The sequence below is a fragment of the Triticum urartu genome, chromosome 5, assembly GCF_003073215.2.
Source record: "Triticum urartu cultivar G1812 chromosome 5, Tu2.1, whole genome shotgun sequence".
Taxonomy (NCBI): Eukaryota; Viridiplantae; Streptophyta; class Magnoliopsida; order Poales; family Poaceae; genus Triticum; species Triticum urartu.
Genome location: NC_053026.1, coordinates 286,250,663 through 286,261,278, shown reverse-complemented (window position 1 = coordinate 286,261,278; position 10,616 = coordinate 286,250,663).

Sequence of the window (10,616 nt, the reverse complement as noted above, 5' to 3'; positions counted from 1 at the left end):
GGAGGAGGAACCCGCCTTGAAATGCCAAAGACAATCTGCACGCCGGACTCGTCGGCATTGAAGCCTGGTTCAGGGGCTACTGAGGGAGTCCTGGATTAGGGGGTCCTCGGACAGCCAGACTATATCCTTTGGCCGGACTGTTGGACTGTGAAGATACAAGATTGAAGACTTCGTCCCGTGTATGGGTGGGACTCTCCTTTGCGTGGAAGGCAAGCTTGGCAATTTGGATATGTAGATCTCCTCCCTTGTAACCGACTCTGTGTAACCCTAGCCTCCTCCGGTGTCTATATGAACCGGAGGGTTTAGTCCGCAGGACAACAACAATCATACCATAGGCTAGCTTCTAGGGTTTAGCCTCTCTAATCTCGTGGTAGATCAACTCTTGTAATACTCATATCATCAAGATCAATCAAGCAGGAAGTAGGGTATTACCTCCATCGAGAGGGCCTGAACCTGGGTAAACATTGCGTCCCCCGCCTCCTATTACCATCCGCCTCAGACACACAGTTCGGGACCCCCTACCCGAGATCCGCCGGTTTTGACACCAACAGTGGGCACAACCCACCAGGGCGCGCCTTGGCCTCCTGGCGCACCCTGGTGGGTTGTGCTCCCCTCGGAACACCCCCAGGCGTAGCCTTGGCCCATTAGGTGTCTTTTGGTCCATAAAAAATCTCCGTAAAGTTTTGTGGCATTTGGACTCCGTTTGGTATTGATTTTCTGCGATGTAAAAAACATGCAAAAATCAGCAACTGACACTTGGCGCTATGTCAATAGGTTAGTACCAAAAATGATATAAAATAACTATAAAATGATTAGAAAACATCCAAGATCGATTATATAACAGCATGAAACAATCAAAAATTATAGATACGTTGGAGACGTATTAGGTCTCCATCTCTCCAGAGAGGCGCTCGTTGTCCAAGGTGGCTTTCTGCACATAACAAGCATGGAAATGTTTAAGTTGGTTTGCACGGACCCAAGGAGATTCAAACCCGACATCGCCTTTTCTAGCCAACATTAGTCTTAGGGGCTACTACATCAACATTTCTTATGAAAAAAATTCTAGGTGCAAGAATGGGTTTCTGAGGAGATTATGATCCTCAAATCGGCCACTCACTATTGCAGGATGCTGCTAATGCGACACTACGATCAGAGACCCTTCGATGAAACTGTGTGCGATGCAATAATCGCAAACGGTGGTGTAAAAACCATCAAAAAGGGTGCAAAACGTTTGTGATGACGGATGCATCAAACACGGTTTAGATTTTAGATGCGTGTGCGATGCAGGTCATACGGTTCAGTTCAATTAACTGTTTGCGATGAGGAGGAACAAACGAAATGGGTAGTCAGATAAAGGTGTGTGCGATATATAGCATATGGTTCACTCGGATGAGCTATTTGTGATTAGGCAACACAAAAGAAACGGTCAGCCATATCAAGGTGTGTGTGATATACGGCATGCAGTTCACTCGGATGAACTGTTTGTGTTGAGACAAGAGAACAGAAACGGTTCAATATATCAAGATGTGTGTGATACGCGGCAAACAGGTCGGTAATCAAAAATGTGTGCGAAGACTGATAATAACATAGACGGTTGCTGCTAATATAACGTGTGTGTTGTGCGATGGGATTGCATACAGAACAACAACATACACACACACACTTATAAGGACATGGTTGCATAACCAAATTAAACATCCACTTACATAGGTGGCTACTACAACCATGGCATTTGCACACACCAAAGTAAACTATTACATGCATAATTACATAGGTGGCTACTACACACATGACATTTCCACACACCAATAAAGTAAACTATATATTACATGCATGATTAACTAGCATAAACGATCATCTGATCATCACCTACTTATTGTGACGCTTGCTTTGCTTGTGGCTCGATCTGGACTCATCGATTTGGGTAACGAGGCACTTCCTCATGTCAACGATCCGCCTGTGCATCTCGTAGCATTTGTACATGCTCTTGGCCGCGAACTTGAGGTGAGGTTCATCCAGTTGCCGCATCCAGGCCCTATGCCAGGATACGGGACTTGTTCTCTGGGCATTCTGCTTCATCTTTTTGTAGTAGGGGTCGATGATGGCCGAGGCGAGTTCAACCAGGGACCTTCTTCGTGTTGCCCCAGACCCTATAGTGCTCACGGATTTCGACAAGGTTCTTGCAGGCCAAGCCCGTAACCCTGAGCGCTTTTACATCATTGGTGGTTTCCACCGTGGAGAACTTGTAGTCAGTGCTGTTGACAAACCTGTTGAAACGGTCGCAAGGCTCTGTGGCCATGTAGTAGTGGTAGATGAGGACATGATGGCGCACGCACAACTGGGCGACGGCAACCTTCTGATCTATGCCGGGACGACCGACGGTGTACTGGAGGTCGATGCCGACCACCTTGTACTTGTCTCGAGCAAGCAACTAGTTAACGTTATTGATGTAGTCGTCCACCATGTCCGGGTCGATGGTGTACACCATCGAGAGATCCGTCTCCCTCGCGTGGATCTCCACTGTATGCTCGCCGAACTCCATTGGAACGCTGCTAGACATCCCCTCTCTATGTGTCTTCGTGGGTGTGCTTGTTGTGTTGTGGGGCGCGATCGAAAGGTTAAAGAGACTAAGAAGAGATTAAGGTTATAATGGCCGCGGGAATTAAAGGGGAAGCCGGACGGCCAGAAATATCGGCAGGCCCTGATGGCAGTTCTAATTTGCAGGGCGTAACTCCATCGTGCCACACGTAACTACATCGCGTGGCAATGCGTGCGGCGTAACCGCATGCATATGGGGCCCCCGACGTGATCGTGCGCACGGACAACCACTGGTAGAGCGCGTGCGGAGGGACGCGAGCAAAGCGCTCCGCGGTCGCCTCAACGGTGAGCAACCATATATATATGCATATAGCAGTTGAACACGCAAGGAAAAGCTGTCCACAAGCTGAGCGCGCTGACGGACACGAGCAGAGTGCGTCGCAGAGCCTAACGGCGAGCAGAGCTTGCCGAGGGACGCGAGCAGAGGCCGGCACAGTGATACGTGGCAAATAAGATGAACTGTGCGAGCAATGTTGGAGACATCAAGCACGAATCAGATTAGGGTTGCGTGCATGATACGTGGCATACAGTTGATCCATCCGAGCTATTTGTGATGGAATAAGCCGTGTGTGTTGCGGGCAAACGCTTGCTAGTATATAACCTTAAATTTAACCAAATAGTGTTAATGCATGTTACAAAAATTATATAACTGGAAACTGTGTTCAAATACGAATCCAACGATATAATCTTTGGCGACATGCATTCGTATTTTATTAGTTAAATCCTACTTACAAACCAGGACGGGGGTATAGTAGGTAATTAAATCGCAAACATTTTTTGTATTAACCATATGTGTATGTGTCCTTTCATCCTCCTCTCGCACGTCTTGTCACCCCGCTGCCGCAGATGGCTTACAGCGCAAGCTTGCGCAGCGTGCGGGGGCGTTCTTTTGGCCAAACGGTGCCTCGAAATGGCGCCAATGAATCGTTGGTGAGCCCATTCCCGCGCAACCTCGAAGGTTCCCGCGCAAGTTTCCTGCCCGACTCGGTGAAATCCCCCAAAATCCCAATGCCTACCGGCCTACTATATAAACCCTCACGGCCGGCGAGTCCTGCACCGCATTTTCCCCTCCCTCCCTGTAGCTTAACTCGTTTGCTTCTCCCACAATCACCAATGGCACCGGTCCATCATCGTCGCTCAGCCACTCCGCCGTCATCAAAGGACAGCTCCATCTTGGAGGCTACACCGCGGCGGCGGCTCGGTCCCTGGCGTAGTGTAGTGCGTGTGGCGTCCCTGTTGGGTGTGCGCGGAACACCGACCACACGCTCCGCCGTCGGTGCCCGTCGGCAGCTGTTGCCGGCCGCCATTGCCGCCACACAACCGATGAAAGCCAGGGCCATCGCCCGCTCCGCCGCCACGACCCGAAGGCGGGAGGTGGCCGTCGTGGCCGCCACCCCACTGCCGGCCATCACACGCTCCGCCACCGCGGCCCGAAGGCAGGAGGTGGCCGTCGTGGCCGCCACCCCACTATCAGCCATCACTCGCTCCGCCACCGCGGCCCGAAGGCGGGAGGTGGCCTTCGTGGCCGCCACTGCATCATCGACCTTCATGGCCGCAAGCCCACCGTCGACCGCCGGGATCTCACCCGCTCCGCCATCACATCACCGCCCGAAGGAGGGAGGCAGAGGTGGAGGCCCGCACGTGCGTCAGCGACCTTGCGCGCTACATCGAGTTCCTACAGGAGGAGGAGGAGCGCCTCATCGAGCATGCAAAGAGCCTTACCGCAGCCGTGGCCATAGCACACGCCGACGCAGAGGCGAGGAATCAGGAGATCTATGAGCAGTCCGGCCACTTCGAGAGGGATTGCTTGGAGCGGCAATAGGCGTTCGAGCTGGCGAGCATCGTTGAACGTGCAGCAGCGGCAGGCACCGTATTGCATTTGTCCAGCTCGTCGGTAGGCTCCTCCTCCTCCTCTGCCTCTTACTGAGAGCGCTCGGCTAAGGAGAGGCTGCCGAAAGTAGCACAAAGCCCCTCCATAGTAGTAGTATTTAGGGGCTATTTTGTTCAGTTCATCTGACTATAGATGTGGTGGAACTGTACAACGTACTTAAAATTAGCTAGTATATATAGTTGAACTAGCTATTTCAGTACGTGGTTGGCAACAATTGGGTAAAAGTTCGGTTGGTTCAGCTGTTGAGTTGAACTGTTTGTATAAATTAAGAATGACTGCTTAATCTATGAATGAAATCTATACTTAATTACTGAATTTTAGTTGCAAAAATTAGATAGTGCTAGTGATTTTTAGCTGCATATTTTGACAAATCGCAGTGTTATAAGGATTGACAAATGGCAATGTTACTAGATCAAACTTTCCAGCTTGACAAATGGCAACATACCCAATATGACAGATGCAAATCTTACCAAATTGTTTGTAGATGATTGCACACGGTTCATTCAAAACAACCGTTTGCGTTGAAGGGATGCACAAATCCTGCGCTGCGAAATTTCCCTCGACTTAAGGGGGAAGACCATAGCTCTCACTTTGCATACGAGTGTTCTATCTAAAACGTTTGTGATCAAGAGCTGCAGAAATCCTGCTCGGCACATTTTCTCTTGGCTTCCTGGGGAAGCTGTCAGTTTGCATACGGGTGTTCTAACTAAAGCGTTTGCGATCAAGAGCTGCACAAATCCTCCTAGGAACATTTTCCCATGGCTTCCTGGGGAAGTTGACGGTTTTGCATACAGGTGTTCTAACTAAAACATTTGCGATGAGTGTTCTATATTTAAAAACCATATTAAACTGTGGCTTGGGCACCATTAATAGAGAGGATGTGAGCAAGGCGGGCGGCCATGGAAGTCAAAGGGCTCACTTCCCAATGGGCCTCCGCGGCGTACAGCTCGCACGCTTCTTGGTGAGCCTCCGCATTGGAGTACAACTCGCACGCCTCCCGTTTAGTCAAGCACTCAAGCACCTATCTGCACAGCACCTCCTAGCCATTAAAAGAGTGAGGCGTGGCGTCACGTGCATGGTTAACAGAATGCACATGATTTAAATTATACAAAACATTTGAGATGTTACAGTGGCAGCTATTTGTTTCAAAATGCCTTTGTTGGCTGTTATTCAAGTGTGCCTTCTCTCAAAATGGACACAAAAAATACCACAGCATGTCGGGTGCCATTCCGTTATAGCATGCCAAATTTCATGAATTTCAGACGAGTTTTGGATTTACTAGAATTTAAAAACAAAGTATCTCAACGTTTTGCCGGCAATCAACAGTGCCCTGGTGTTTGAAATTCATTCCCATTTCTTTTATGGGACCTGAGCATGCACCCAAGGACATAGATTTGATTTTTCAACCAATTTATATGCACTGGAGTATGTGCATGTAGTTCAAATTTGAATGATGCACATAAAATGCCTAGAAAACCCAGTTAATGTATAAAAATGTCCAATCGAACCACAAAAAATTCCAAAATTAAACACAACACTGCTCTTGTTCTATGTTGACACTAGAAATTTTTTGAAAGCAATAAGAAGCAATGGATATCGTTTCGTCCCCAAAGCTGGCACGTTCCCTACCGAAACCATCACGCTTGTTGTGAGAAGCTCTGGTTTGTGAGAAGCTTATACCCAAACCTGCCCCAAATGGGACAATTTTTTACCACGGCATGTTGATGCCTCTCCATGATAGCATGCCAAGTTTCATAAATTTCAGATGATTTTTGGATTTACTAGAATTTAAAACCAGGTATCTCAATGTTTGCGGCCGAGTGATGGTGGCAGGGTGTTTGGCATTCATTCTCATTTCTTGCATGGGACCTAAGCATGCAACCAAGGACACAGATTTGATTTTTCAATCAATTTATATGCACTAGAGCATGTGCATGCAGTTCAAATTTGAATTATGCACATAAAATGCCTAGAAAACCCAGTTAATGTATACAAATGTCCAAACGAACCCTGAAAAATTTCAAAATTAAACACAACACTCCTGTTGTTCTATGTTGACACTAGAAAATTTTTGAAAGCAATAAGAGGCAACAGTTATCGATTTGTCCCTAAAGGTGGCACGTTCCCTACCGAAACCATCACGCTCGTTGTGACAAGCTCTGGTTTGTGAGAAGCTTATACCCAAACCTGCCCCAAATGGGATAAAAAATTTACCACTGCATGTTGATGCCGCTCCATGATAGCATGCCAATTTTAATGAATTTTAGACGAGTTTTGGATTTACTAGAATTTAAAAACCAAGTATCTCAATGTTTGTAGCCGAGTGATGGTGGCAGGGTGTTTGATATTCATTCCCTTTTCTTGCATGGGACCTAAGCATGCAACCAAGGACACAGATTTGATTTTTCAACCAATTTATATGCACTGGAGCATGTGCATATAGTTCAAATTTGAATTATGCACATAAAATGCCTAGAAAACTCAGTTGATGTATAAAAATGTCCAAACAAACCCCGAAAAATTCCAAAATTAAACACAACACTCCTATTGTTCTATGTTGACACTAGAAAATTTTGAAAGCAATACGAGGCAATGGATATTGTTTCGTCCCCAAAGGTGACACGCTCCCTACCACTACTGCAGGATGCTGCTAACGCAACACTACGATCAGAGACCCTTTGGTGAAACTGTGTGCGATGCATTAATCAAAAATGGGGATGTAAAAAACCGTCAAAAAGATGCAAAATGTTTGCGATGCAGGGCACACGGTTAACCCATTCGAACTGTTTGCGAGGAGGCAGAACAACAGAGATGGGTAGCCATTTCAATGTGTGTGCGATACACGGCGTACAGTTCGCTCCGATGAACTATTTGTTATTAGGGAGTGCAATAGAAATGGTTAGCCAGATCAATGTGTGTGTGTTATAGGGCATATGGTTCACTCGGATGAACTGTTTTCGATTAGCGAACACAACAGAAACGGTTCAACTTAACAAGATATGTGTGATACATGGCAAACAACCGACTCGGATGAACTGTTTGTGATGAGAAATTACAACACATACGGTTAATACAGTTAGTTCGTGTGCGATTTTGTGTGTACAAAAAACTTTGAAAAATGCAAACTAGTTGCTTGTGATGGCTAGGAGTATCGCACACAATGTGTCGGTGAGTACTCGTGTGCGATGATTAGTAAGTTACACATATGTTTCCTTATGTTAACACTTGTGTGATAAATAACACGTGGCACCGGATACGGTATTCGGGTTGTGTGTGTGCTCCGCTTAGTCTTCCCATGCTCTAGTGAATGCCTCCCGCGCTCCACGTGGTGAATTTTAAAATCCACGCCTCTTCCACTAGTACACCGACGTGCTATACAAATGGTTTTTAATCCCCTTCTGCGACAGCGTTTGGAATTGTCGCCAAGTGAGTGTGGGCGATAGGGGGGAGGGTCCTTCCCACATGACCCAAAAATCTTCGGGGATAGGCCCTCCCTGGACACCAAATGAGCTCGTGTCCGATCGGATGAGGCATTGAAACCCAATCATTTTTGTACGTATGTACACCCCACATAGTGAATCCCAGAAAATCATTTCCGTGGGTATGTACATACCACACGGTGAATCCCAGAAAATCACTTCCGTTCGTATGTATATCACACATAGTTGTTTGTGTGGAAACGTCTGTGCAAGGTGGCCTAACGCAAACAGTTCGCTGCCGGAAGCCGTGTGTGATTGTTGTTGATCGAACACACCTATTTTCTAGAAACCGTGTGGGTTGTTTGAGTTCATCGCCCACGGTGCTGTCTGAGCAACTGTCTGCAATAGAAAACCCCAATAAGCAGGGTAATTAGCCTATTATTGATAATCCATGTACTAATCAAATTGATATTTCTTATAAGACACGCCAGATATTTCATATCCGTATAAAAGCAACCAGGATTTCATAATCGAATTACATCAGTTAGCTTCGGCACTCAATTACGCCATTACACAACAGCACCAAGCTTCACATGCAACATCAAAAACCTTTGGAAAGTAGAATCATACATGGTAAATAGACATATGAATCTCATCTGGGAAACTGCAGAAGTGGAAGGCAAATATTGAGCCTTCAATGATGTTGAATGTCCTTGCAACTTTAGGCCAGCGGCTATGGATAATTGCCCGCCCAACCTTTGTCCTCTTCAGCAAGACTTCAATATTGTACCGCGGGTGTTGAGTGATTACCTTACTCGCCTCTTGACCATGCAGGTTGTTTGAGAGGAATCATTGGTGAACTACTTTATAAAGTACTGAAAACAAAGATATGCATAAATCGCCGTTACAAATTTTGAAATGGCGCAAGGGGTGAAAACAAGGTAAAAGAGTTAGTACCATCCTATAGTTGAGGATGTCGTCTTCATTGTGCAAACAAAGATCTTGCTGTTATTCGTCGCAAGTTTCTTCATCCTAACAATCTTTCTGAGTTTCTTGACTTGACTGATATTCATGTACATCTCATTTCCCCATATGAAAAATGGGTCGAACAGTGGGTATAAGCCTCTGACAGCAGGACCTACATGTGCAAGACCAATTTGTAAGAAACCTAAATATTAACATGATTCCTACAACTTCACAATAATGTGCTATTAGCCAAAGGACCATGCTTGAACAAACCTTGATGGTAAACTGCAGTGTCTCCCATTGTTTCCCTACAACACACATAAGGAAGATCTTGATCAGGTTAACTGAGAGTTGCCATACTATCAGTAGAATATGTATTGAGTACAACCAAATTCGATTGGTGTCACATGCATAACAATACAAAATTGAACCCACAACAAATGATAATCAAATTGCAGAGCCGAACCAAACAGTTAAATGGACAGCAGACCAAATGAACCAAAATAGTTAACTGAGCACGACATTGCAGAATAGAAACATGTACTAGAAGATAAGACAGTTAATAAAACAAAGAATACTTGAGAACAGTACTACGAAATGTAGCGATTGTTGGACCAAAGTGTTAACTGAACATTACATTTGGGAGGAGCAAACTATTAACTGAACATCAGATTGCATATTAACATTACAGAGGACAAATCGCTAGAAGGCACTGGCGGTGGCCTCGAGAAAATAGAACGAACTGTATTTTAAAGTAGACAACCGCGTGGCGATGTCGACGGTGGCCTCGAAGACGAGGTGTTCCTCCAAGATCTGGATGTCGGCACGCATGGCAGCTAAGGGAGTCCTAGATTAGGGGGTCTTCGAACAGCCAAAGTATATCTTTTGGCCGGACTGTTGGACTATGAAGATACAAGATTGAAGACTTCGTCCCGTGTCCGGATGGGACTCTACTTGGCGTGGAAGGCAAGCTAGGCAATACGGATATGGATATATCCTCCTTTGTAACCGACCTTGTGTAACCCTAGCCCCCTCCGGTGTCTATATAAACTGGAGGGTTTTAGTCCGTAGGACAACAGACAATCATACCATAGGCTAGCTTCTAGGGTTTAGGCTCTCTGATCTCGTGGTAGATCAACTCTTGTAATACTCATATCATCAAGAACAATCAAGCAGGACGTAGGGTATTACCTCCATCGAGAGGGCCCGAACCTGGGTAAAACATCGTGTCCCCTGCCTCCTGTTACCATCCGCCTTAGACGCACAGTTCGGGATCCCCTACCCGAGATCCGCTGGTTTTGACACTGACATTGGTGCTTTCATTGAGAGTTCCACTGTGTCATCACCATAAGGCTCGATGGCTCCTTCGATCATCGCTAGCGATGCGGTTCAGGGTGAGGCTTTCCTCCCCAGACAGATCTTCATATTCGGCGGCTTTGTACTGCGGGCCAACTCGCTTGGCCATCTGCAGCAGATTGAGAGCTACGCCCCTGGCCATCGGGCCAGATTTGGAAACTTGAACTACACGGCCGACATCCGCGGAGACTTGATCTTCGACGGATTCGAGCCCATGTCGGACGCGCCGTACAGTCTTGACGAGCATGACGTAACTCTGTTGTCGGACAGTATTCAGGAGATCGCATCCGTAGCTACTCCGTCCATCAACCCGGAGCAAGTCACGCCATCCGAGAGCGGAGGGATGGACCCCGCCACGGAGGCCGCACTCTCAGTGGCAATAGAGC